Genomic DNA, 12,534 nt, shown 5'->3' on the forward strand with positions numbered 1-12,534 from the left:
CAGGACAGCGTCCCACTTCGAGAAGGAAAAACCATGAGAGATCATGTTCTCTGTAAAATATAGAAGGCACTACAGAAGCAAGGAAAACATTTCTACTGAGATTTACAAATAAATTAAGCATAGCCTTAAACAGAGTAAGAAGGTGCGGCACCAGACTGGCCGGAGGAAGAAGGAAAATCCCTTACTGGGGTTCTGGCTCCATCATAGGTTTGAATTTATTTTAGGGATATTTGCAATTCTAAGATACAGAAATCTAGGGCAATAAAGGAAAATGAAAACTACTTAAAATGGTATCAGTGAACTGGTGACTCTTGCTGTGTCTAGAGCATTGTGTACCCACCACATGACGGGCACATCGTCTACGTGGCCCATTTGTTTCTCACGACAATGCCATGCAGTAAGAGTTATTAGCTTCATTTTCAGATTAGGATGCTGAGACTCAGAAAGCCTAACATACAGCTAGAAGTTTCTGTGTCAGAATTTAAAACCAGGCTTGTCCTACTCTGCAGGCTGTGCCTCATCACGATGGAGCTCCCAGACCCATTATCCTTCCATCAAGGAGAACGAAAAGACCCGGCGGCAAGCACAGACGTCCCATCTCTATGCATCTAATTCCAACCCGTTTGCTGCCTTGGGATATCTTAAACTGCCTTTTGTAGAAATAGAGAAGCGTGTTTACATACAGGGAAACCTCATTCATTCGGAATACAACACAGATTTTAGCTTTCATTTGATTTTGTTGAGAACGATAGAGCAGAGGCTTTTGAACTTTTTTGAACTTGACCCACAGAATGAAAAGTGCTTCACATCACACCCTAGTGCACACAAATACACACGTGTGTAACAGAAGTTTCACAGAACGGTACTCACTACACCCGTGAGAAGCACTCCGACATTTTAGATTCTAGTCTGGTCTTTCTATTCTTTCTTTCTTTTTTTTTGTTCATAGTCTTCCTTAATGATCCTTTTTTAAAAATTGTGGTAAGAACACTTAACATGAGATCTACCCTCCTAACAAAATTTTAAGTGCATAATACAATGTTGTTAACCACAGACACAACGTTGTTCAGCAGATCTCTAGAGCTCATTCATCCTATATAACTGAAACTTTAAACTCATTGAACATCTCCCCATTTCTTCCTCCCCTCAGCAACCACCATTGGCAACCACCATTCTCCTCCGGCTAGTACGTGTTTGGCTCTTTGAGATACCTCATATAAGTGGAATCCTGCAGTGGAAAATAGTATGGAGACTCCTCAAAAATTGAAAAATACATATTTTCTTTTTTTTTACTGGTCATGACTCACTATATTAATGTCAGGATCCACTAACATGTTGTTACCGCAGTTTGAAATACATTGCAAGAAAAACCTAACTTCAATTACACAGTAGAGTAGTTAAAGGTGGTGTTGAAGTCTTGTGAAGTAGGTAGGAAGAGACAAGGGGAGGGTAAAAAAGAGAGAAAGGTTTTTAAAATTAACTATTGATGGCAACTCAGTGGAAATATTAACATCCTTATGCATTTTTAATTATTGAAAAGTAGAAGAGATGCTACTTATAAATGTTGCTTATTTTTTCCTACAGGCTGATCAAAGATGACAAAATACCAGATTTGCTTCACTAAAAAGTCATTTTAAAGTCCAAATGGAACTAACACTCAAAAGTTAATTCATCTTCTGTGTCCCAAATAATGTTCACCAGCTCTTTTACTGAGTAGGGCAAGTCTCTGCAGCGAATGCACCAAAGTGCTTCTACGTCATCATCCACTAGATGGCGATGTAGATTGAGAGTAGCTCTTCCTTTGCCTTACTGACTCATTCCTAGGCTGCAGAAGAATTTAGAAACCCAGGGTTACCCAGTAATTCACATGAATTCGGCCTGAAAGTTTACTTCATTTTCCTGGCATGTTTCTGCCTTTTCTTGGAACGTCCCTGGATTTCACCTTCACTCTTGCTGACAGGCTGGAATTTAAAATTAGTAACATCCCTGGCTATTTCCTCGTGGCCGTCCAGATGAATTGCTGCCGTGTAGTCAAAACCATCATAACACCTGCATTTATCAATAATCTGCGAAGTTAGTGTATGCCACTAAGCTTTTATTTCTTGCCCCTTCCATGTAACATTTAAGAAATACCGTGGGGACTTGTGTCATGTCCCACTGTTAACATTTCTGTATCTCTTAGTTGTTCTACATACTGTAGTCATCGGAAATTTTTAATGGACATTTTGTTTAACTGAAAAGAATGGTCAGATACACATTGGCAAGCCATTTTCCCTGAAGGAAACAATAGCTGATAAGTTGGAAATGTATCATAAACAAAAATGCATGCTTTTTGCGATGTGGAAACAATCTTTGGAAAGAATCCCATATATGAGAGATTTTAAAAATTCTCTTCAAGTGATGTCTATATATAGATTTATTTACACTTACTTGGAAGTCTTATTTTTACAATAATTTTTGGTGTGGGTAAAGAGAAGGTATTTATGAATGATTTTCTCTTGCTATGTATTGCATTTGTATATCATTTCAATTTTCAGAATACATGTTACTTTCACAAACAGGAAAATAAAGATTTTTTGTTATAAAAATAATATGTAACTATGACGAAAACCTTGTATTTTAGTATGGCATAACCTAGAAAGTTGTTACTAACATTACTATTAGGTCAGCTGAATGAATTTAAGTGCTGTGGAGGTTAATCTTGACTGTGAATCGCTGATTTAGGAAATAATATTTCTGAATTTAGGTAATTTCTACCGTGATCCTACATATAATTAAGTATCCTTCTTAAAGTGGAAAGAATATCAAGCTGTTCATTATTCTTACTGTAAAACAATTAGTAAGACAGCTGTAGCAGCACCTTTAGTTGTTAAATCAGCAAAATGAGTATATCTAATATTCTACTATTCTTCAGGCTGCACAGTGACCCACATCCATGCGGTGGTCCATAGGTTTACAGAATGAGAAGCACTTTCACTGACATTAGTTCATTTTGTACTCCTGATAACTGTATGACATAAGTGGCGCATATCGAGGTTCTAAGGCATAAAGTTAGTAAGTTCCATGTAAGTTCCTCCATCCGAGGAGTTGCAGAGCCAGGGAAGGGCCAACCATGTGATCCTGAGTTCAGGCTATTTGCCTTTCATTTTTGCAGCCTTGAAGACTGTGCCCACAAATGCTCCCTACATGTGAGTGAGGAAGAGGGAGTCTTTTTAGCAGCCATTTAAAGCATTGGATGCTCTTTCTTGCTTCTTCTTCACCTGCATGAGGGGAGTGAGCCAGGGAGAGCGACAGGAATGATTCAGAACAGGCTGCATGGGCCTGTCATGCTCATACCCAGTGTTGACTGAGTTCTTCATGACACCTGTGGGCAAGGCTTTATAGGTCCTATTGATGCTGTATCCTGAGGCCATACTGATTTGTGTCATTGTCCACCACTTTTCAGACTGCATCTCCCTAAGGCTACTGGTGTGTTCATTCAAGTGATGAGTATGTGTTGACCACTCCTGAGTGCCGGGGACTTCTGCCGGGTGGTGCACATGTGGAGCCCAGCCCAGCAGACAGGCCCCCTGCCCACGTGGAGTCTGAAGTCCAGCAGGGGAGACAGACATTAATGAAATGAGCACACAGACAAACGTATAATCACTAATCCTGTTGTGAAACAGAAGTAAAGGTTTTATGAGAGACTGTGACAGGGTGAGACATAATTTAGATGGGGAGGAATGTGTCCGGAAGTTTCTTTCAGAAGCGTTCCTTAAGCTGAGACCTAAACGAAGAGTAGGGATTTACCAGGAAAGATTGTAGGAAACGTCCTAAGAAGAGGAGCCGTCCTATATGAAAGCCCTGAGGCAGGAAACGCTTCGCCTATGGGAGGAATCGAAGCTCCTGTGGCCACCCTTGAGGAGGAAGGGGGCGGTGGCGGCAGGTGGAGGGGTGGCGGCAGGCGGAGGGGGGGCGGGCGAGGCCCCAGCGTTGGACCCCCTTGTGTGTATTAAGAATGTTGCACTTTATCCTAACGGTGGCAAACCATCGGTGAATTTTAAGTAGAAAAGAGGTGTAATTAGATTTATGTTTTCAAAAGATGACCTTGGCAGCTTCGATTCGATTAGAATGAGGTGAGCCTCTCGGGGCAGACCAGCTTGGAGGCGCCTGCCGTGCTCGGGGGACAGATGGTGGCCGCTGCACGAGGGCGGTGCTGGGGGTGAAGGGGAAGAGAAACGCCCCGGCGGCGGTCGAACAGCGTGCGAGGGGATGTGCTCAGCTCAGGTGTGGGCTTGTCAGGGATCAGACACGTGGGAGACGTTCAAGTGGAGATGCCAAGGAGGCATTTGGATTGAAGAGGCCATTGTTGAAAAGATAGCAACGGCCGGAGCTGCCGCTTTGGGAAACGACATCCTAGACGTGGTACTGAAATCCACGAAAGCCCGTGAGACCAGCTCAGGAGAAACAGTGCGGGAAAGCAAGCAGGCCCAGCACGCAACCCGCGGAGGCCTCTGCGTGAACAAGTAGGTAAAGGAGAAGGAAACAGTGGAGGAGCTTGAGAAGGGGCCATCAGCAAGCGAGGAAGAACCAGGACAGCGTGGCGTCTACCAAGGCAGAGGAGAGGCCGCTTGCTGAGGAGCAAGGCTGCCCAGGCCAGATGCTGCTGAGAGGCGACAAGGTGAGGACCGTAACCTGTGTCTTGGAAAAGTACCCGACAGTAGTTCAAAGAGGACAGCGCTGCATATTAGAAATGCAGTTTGGGGGCGTCCCAAGGCAGAGTGGTTAAGTTCGCACGCTCCGCTTCGGCGGCCCAGGGTTTGGCGGGTTCGGATCCTGGGCGCGGACGTGGTACTGCTCCCCAGGCCATACTGGGACGGCGACCCACATAGCAGAGCTGGAGGACCTACAACTAGAATATACAACTATGTACTGCAGGGCTTTGGGGAGAAGAAGAAAAAGATGATTGGCAACAGATGTTAGCTCAGGGCCAGTCTTTGAAGAAAAAAGAAAAAAAAAGAATATGCTGTTTCAACTAGAAGGAACTGGTACCCTTCTTTACTTCCAAGAAGGATCTTTTACCACATACTATAAAACTGTCCTGACTGGAATATTTTATTTCACAGCATTCAGATTTCTGAGCTTTCTGTAGCAGCCAGATTGGTACAAGCTGTCAGGATCACTTTTTTCCCCCAACATTTAATTTTGAAAATTTTCAACCATTCAGAAAAGTTGAAAGAATTATACAACAAACATTCGTGTATCTCTTATCTAGATTCTACAACCAACATTTTGTTACACCTGCTTTATCATATATCTATCCATCTAACCATCCCTCTATCCACCCACCAATCTATCGTATTTTTGGATGCATTTCAAAGTAAGTTTTAAGTATAAGAAGATTTCACAACTAAAAACTCTAGCATCTCTGTCATTAACTAGAGTTCAACATCTGCTTATGATTCTATTTCTTTTGAGGTAAAATTTAAAAAGAATGAAATGCCCAAAACGTAAGTGTACCACTTGATGCCTTTTGACAAATGCATACCCTTGTGTACCCATCCTATTAAGTTATAGAACGTTAAATCACCCACAAAGTTTGTCACTGCCACTTTATCTTTCAGAAAGTGCAGGAAATGTAGGTAAGGAGTCCTGGCTGTGCTCATGGTAAGAACACAGCAAAAGTTAATTCCCTCCTCCCTTCTGCCAGGGGCTCTGCCACTCACATAGATCCACCCACATTTTCACCAAGACAGAAACAGATATTGAACTCTTCCTAAACGTGCTTTTGTAAACATTTCACAATAAACCCTTTGTAGAGAAGGACAATGGTGTCCAGTGAACCAAGCCCAATCCGGGAAAATCCTAATTCCTCACTCAGAATCCTGCTCTGCTGGTGCTGAGCAGGCTCATGTTGCAGTCTTCTTATTTGTCAAACAGCAACAATAATCATCCATATCACACAGGTATAAAAATTACCTTGATATTTTAATATAATAACTAATATAACCCCGGGGGAAGGAAAGGTAAAAAAGACTTCAGTTCCAGGTTGTGAACATTTTGACTAATCTGCCATATTTTCACAGTGTGCCCTGTTGGTGCCATGGCCTCACCTCATTACTAAGGTAAGGCCTGTTGGGCAGAGGCCTGAATCAGGGACGTTCCGTGTAAAGGGTTGTACCTGCTCAGATTTGGCTTCAGAATCAGGACTGGAGATGCCAACTAGGTCTGACAGGTTCAAACATCTACTGTTAACCACCCTGAAAGAGGCTGCGGGGTTAGTTCATTTTCTTGCTATTGTTTTGTTTTGTATCTCTGGGCTTTAGGAGGATCACACACAACACTGATTTGTTGGAGTAAAGAGAGTGTTTCTCAGCTTACGCTGGTTTTAAGGAACCTGGGGACATTAGCTGAGGTAACAGCACCTTTTAAGATTTAATTAAACTTTGTTTGAGCCATCTTCCCAAGCTCTGTGAGAAGTCTAATGCTCCCTTATAGATTTATAGATTTATGTTCATCTCTAGCTCCTGAATCTTGCTCTTGCTGAACTTATACCTCTGTTGGGGTCCACTTCACTGCTGTCATCTTTTTTTCTGCTCTGGGCCAACCCAGACATGGAATTCAGCTTCTTTCCTTTGATTTCCCCCAAGACAACTTTCCTAAGCAAATCCCTGTGGAATCCTATTTCGCACTTTAATCTCTCTCCCTTCTACTCTTGGCTCCCAAATTCCTCTTGATGCTTAGATTCAGGTTCGTTTAGCTATGACTTTACTCCCTTGTATTCTTGCATCCATGGCCCCGGGACCTTACTTTCTACCCACAAATGGATAACCAAGGTATTTTTCTAAACAAAGATAGTTCTCTAAGAGGAACCGTGGTGCAAATTCTTTAAAGTATATATGTATATACACATGTATATACACACACACATGCACAGACACAAACATACTTACATACATATACATAATACATATATGCATATAGGTGTCATACATATGTACATAATATACAATACATAGAAATATATAATCACATGAATGTGTGTGTAATTAAATATATGATACATAACCTACATGCATACACATGAACACACACATATATATACCCTACAACATACATCTACGTAGCTATCAACTACCTTCACTATGGAATTGGTGCACTCTTTAGTCCTGCGTCATTCTGCTGAATTCTATTTTCATCTTTTTATTTCTTCATTGCCACAGATCATCCTCTATGATTGAATGGACCCCATCTAGTTTGCACTGTTTAGTTTAGAAAATAAGAGACTGGAAATTTTTGTTCGGTTACTCATTTATTCGATCACACATTCACTCAACATATAATAATTGAGCACTTATGATGGAATATCATATTGGATCCTATAGAAGAAAGAGATGGGTAAGGGTGGGGTCCTTGTCTTTAGAAACTTAACATCCATCTGGATGAGCAACATTTAACACACATGAAACAAAACGCCCTCAAATGCACAATTCTCATCAGAAGAACAGCAAATTAGAGCAGAAAGCTAAAGCCTTGCAGTGTTCCCCAATGCTGCTGTTTCAGCAGAATGAGCAGGAGGAAAAAAACCACTGTGGTCAAAAGAAACTGCTGGCTTATGGATTTTTTTTAAATTACAATTTGCATGCTCTTCTAACAGTGTTAGTTCTGCTTAGATGGCAGAGTGGCTTTCCTGAAAGTATGAGCTCAGCCTTGTCTCATGCCTGTTTAAAGAAAGAGGTCAGGTAAAATGACTGTAGTTACAGCACCAAGCTAATTGAAAACCACAGTGTCTTTCAGAGGAGACGAAAAAACCACGCCCTGGAAATTTTTTGCCCACTAAAAGCCCCACGAAGTTGTCTCAGAAACACACATATAGGCAATGTCCTCTTTTCTCCTTAGGAGCGTCCTCAAGGAAAACAGCTTACAAATCTGAAGTGTAGACCAGTAGAACAGTTTAGCAGCCTGGGTTAATTCTGAATTGAGTAGCACGTGCTCCCTGAGTTTGAAGGGAGCTCCCGGTCAGGAAGAACTCTGAACTCGTCAGCGTCTGGCTAAATTGCACGTGCCTTGAGAAGAAGTTGTGATTGACCAGGTCTACACAAACGCACAAGTCACGAGCACTAGGAATCCAGTCCCTCTAACACACTGGCCATGCTTTGGGTGTTGTTTTCTTTTCTGCTGATTTGATTTTAGACTGTGGCAAAAGGGGAAGATGCAGCACTGAGACAAGGCAAAATAATAGGAAATGTATCATATTTTTTAACCTCTCTATATGGCTGTTTGGGATGAAGGACTTAATCCTTATGTAGCCCTTCCAAATCTCTTCATATAGTGCAGCAATTTATGACTGAGCTCTACACTGAATATTCTAATCATTTAAGACATTTTAGACCACTTTGGAACAGAAATGAGTAATGACTGAATAAATTAGCAAAAACCCATGCTGTATATATTGCAGGATGTCTCCATAAAAGTTAGTAACTTCATCAGTGTTCATTTGACATCAAAGTGGACCCAAGGTCAGAAAAGAGAAGGACTCTCATCGTACATACTGATAAACACGGTCTATCTGTGGGGTTTTTTTCTTTCTGCTTTTTCTCCCCAAATACCCCCAGTACATAGTCGTATATTTTTAGTTGTAAGTCCTTCTAGTTGTGGCATGTGGGATGCCGCCTCAGCATGGCCTGAGGAGCAGTGCCATGTCCACGCCAGGATCCGAACCGTGGAAACCCTGCACCGCCGAAGCAGAGTGCACAAGCTTAAGCAGTTGGCCATGGGGCCAGCCCCTTATCTGTGGTTTTGGTAATTTTTTTTAATTTGAAAATTAAATGTATTTTTAGTGTACCCATGGAGGAATTTACACACAAATTTCATGAAGAATAGCAAGTATGAAGGTCCTGAAGGGTGATATTCTTGTATGCAGAGGAAAGACATGACCACTCCTTTCTGGATGGTCGTGAACTACGATAAATGACTTCTTTCCACAGAATCTCCAAAAGAGAGTGGGGCAGGCATTCACAGTCTATCAAGGTTAGTTAGACAGTACTTTTCTAGGAATTGGCTCTGTTTTTCCTTCCATACTTCTGTGACAAAATGAGAGATAAATTATTTGTTAGAGGAAATACTAATGGTCTTAATTCAAAAACATTAGTAAGATGAACCTAGCATGTTGGATGTGATACTACAGAACTTGTGCCTCAGTTTCATAAATTTGCAGGTCGTAGATCTCATACTTCCCCAAACTGTAGAAAAACTGGCCATTTCTGGGAAATCCTTACTTCTCACATTATGCTCCTTTTTATTCTTTTTACTTATTTACACTGCTTAATGAAATCAGGAAATCATATGATGTAGTCTAACTTGAAAATCTTTTAAATTGATACTTCAAATTCTATAAATTATATCCAGATTTAGTATTGATTCTCTAAGTTTGCCTGAATATTAGAAAAGTTCTCTCCTTGTGTGACAGAGGTGGCATTATAAACAAGTGGGGAAATGATGGACTATCAATGAATGATGCTGAAAATATTGATGGTGACTATCTTAGGGCAGTAGGATTTCAGGTGAACTTTTTATGTATTTCTTCATATTTTAATAATTATTTGAATTTTAACAATGACCATAAATTGTTTATATAATCAGAAAGTTATTTCCATTGTAAAAATTACAATATTGGAAAAATTGGCTTCCTATATGTAGATAAATAAAATTAGATCCTTACCTGACACTCTATTTACAGATAAGTTACAGAAAGAATAAAGACCAAAATATGCCAAGGAAAACTTTTATACGATTAGCAGGAAATACACAGGTTATCCTCATGACCTTGAGTTAAGCAGAATTTCTTAAAACAAGACAGAAAGAGCATGAATCATAAAGAAAAAGATTTATAAATTAGCTTATAATTTTTCAATGATGCCAAAATTCAAGCTTAACTTAAAAATTTAGTTAAAATACAAGTCACAGACTAGAAGATATTTGTAATGTATTAGAAAGTATCTAAGATATACAAGGAATTAAAGTTAATAAGCAATAAAACAAAACCCCCAATTTAAAAAATGGGCAAAAAAAAAAATGAACAGGAAACAGAAAAGGAAAACAAAATCACCAAAATTCACAAAAATATGCTCCTCCTCGCTATATTTAGAGAAACACGAATTAAATTAGATGCCACTTTATATCCCTCTGATTGTCTACAGGACGTTTGACCTGACAATACGAGATGCTGGAAAGGATGCAGAAAATAGGAACTTGCATATTCTACTAGTGGGAGTGAAAATTAATACAACTGATATCAAATTAACAATATCCAGTAAAGCTAAAAATTTACCTTCCTCATAACCTAGAAAGTCCTCCTCTACAGAAACATGCAAATATGTGCACAGGAGACAGCTACAGAAAGCTGGGAACAATCTAAAATCCATCTGAGGGGAAATGAAAAATGAAGTTTATATTCCCAAGAAGATTAAAATAGCAGTTTAAAAAATAAACTAGATCTCTATGTATTAATGTTACTAACATAAATCCCAAAAATATACCATTGAGAGAAGAAAAAAAAAGCAGGTTGTGAAAATACTTAAACAATATGATACAAATTATTTTAAATTTAAAAGATACTGTATATATTGACAACGGATACGTAGATTCATAATCACTAGAATCATGTGCTGGAGGATACTACCAGAGGTTGTCTCTGGGGAGAAAAGTGGGGAAGGCAATTGAGGAGAGGAACAAAATGGCCCTGAATTTTATCTGAATGTTATATTATTTTATTAAAAATACTTATAAAGCATATCGTAATATGTAAAGGAATGAACTTAGACTCTCGTCCCTGCTGGTTATAGAGCCTGAACATCAAACCAGAGTCGCCGAGCACTGGCTCTGCGGGAAGAGCATCCGCAGGGCCCTGGGCGGGACTGCCCTCCAGCAGGAGTGGGAATAGAGAAGTGCTCCAGTCTCAATCTCTATCTATAATCATGACGTGGAGCAAACACTGCCGGATGCCCAGCACGAATCTAGATGATGTCTCTCAGAGAGCACCCACTGCGATGACCCCTCCCTCACAGACACCACGGGATACTGACAGAGTTTCTGAAATAGACATCTCGTAGCACCGGAGGAAGAAACAGATCTCAGCCTGAAGAAGATTATATTGAGACAAGAAACAAAACATTTTGAAAAAAACCTCAGATTGGATATGGGATTGGTCAAGTCTGTCTGAAAAGAACCCCCCTCCCCTCCAAAAGACAAACTTGAAACTTCTTTAAATATCCGAAGCACGTGGCCTCTCGCAGCATGAGGAACACATGTGTTATGAAGAAAGGAGATGTTTTCTCACCAAAATTTCTAAAAGATTTTCTTCTGACTCTGCTGTTTTCTCCCATCTGCTGGTCACTGGACTGCGGATCTATGTTGGAAGGCGTCTGACAACCTCTATCGGCACCTTTGACAAAGACTTGGAATCTGACTTTGTTCACATAGTGGAGGTTGTCTGGTAAAGACTGCACTTAACTATGCCGTTTATTCTTTGTTAAGCAGGAACCAGGAAACCAAGGTGCAAATACAAACTCCACAGTAGAGTTTCTACACTAAAATATGTATGCTTTTACAGTGTAAGGACAAACTTCCCACTGTTAAGTAACAGTTAAGTGTCAGTTTTCTGTCAGAGGACCTGCTCAGTCTATTTCAGACTCTTCATCAGTGTGGGTTGCTCTATTGAACCTTATCCCTTGTGCTGAACTTTTGAGGGCTCTTGGAATCAGCATTAGTCTAAGAAATGCTGCATCTACATTAGGAAATAGAAAAAAATAAATCTTTGCCAAATCCTCCAGAGATTACTATATTTGCATACAGTTTAAAACCAAACTTTATAAAAGCTTTTTGGTTAAACCAGAAAAAAAGTAATTTATTTAAAAATAAATGTTTGTTCTTCCCCAGTGTTGCTGGGGACATTTCAGGCTTAGTTTGGGTGACTGTAGGTGGAGCCAGCTGCAGCAATGGGAAGCGACCCCATCTTTGGCTTTTGCTGTTCAAGAGCTGGGAGAGCTTAGGAGGTCAAGAGCCCAAGACAAGAGCATAATCACCCCTCTGGGACTTCAGGGACCTTGCTTGGGGCAGAGGTGGGGCTTGATGGGGTGAGAAATCTTAAAGCTTCGCTGAAGGAAATCAAGCCCTGTGTTGATTTATAGCTGTTAGCAACTATTTTATTTGTCAATATTCTAAAAATTATTGGGAAGTCTGCATCACTTAAAAAAAATCATCTCTCAACCCAAAGATAAGGCAAGCAGTTTTCTCTTGAGAAAAGTACAGCTTGATATTTTTTCCCTCTAGATTTCTAGGTCAGTTTAAGGATATTTGATACAAGCATCATAAGTGTTGTGATTAAATAGCTATATTTCTTAGAAAACTCCTGTTTTTGGTAACCTCCCCTCATTTCTAACAGGCTTAATACAAACTTAACTTGATAAGCGTGCTTGGAAATAGAACATTCCACAGGTTCTATGTATTAACTACTGCCTGGAGCACCCATAGATATGTTCTCACGCTGCTACTTGG

At 40.3% G+C, this 12,534-nt stretch overlaps 1 pseudogene; it reads left to right on the top strand.

Annotated features, from left to right (window-relative positions):
• Window positions 1-3,866: 3,866 nt before the first annotated feature.
• On the top strand, window positions 3,867-11,526 carry LOC103554162 (BCL2/adenovirus E1B 19 kDa protein-interacting protein 3-like; annotated as a pseudogene).
• The last annotated feature ends 1,008 nt before the right edge of the window (window positions 11,527-12,534 follow it).

Source organism: Equus przewalskii, chromosome 7 (assembly GCF_037783145.1).
Source record: "Equus przewalskii isolate Varuska chromosome 7, EquPr2, whole genome shotgun sequence".
NCBI classification, from domain to species: Eukaryota; Metazoa; Chordata; class Mammalia; order Perissodactyla; family Equidae; genus Equus; species Equus przewalskii.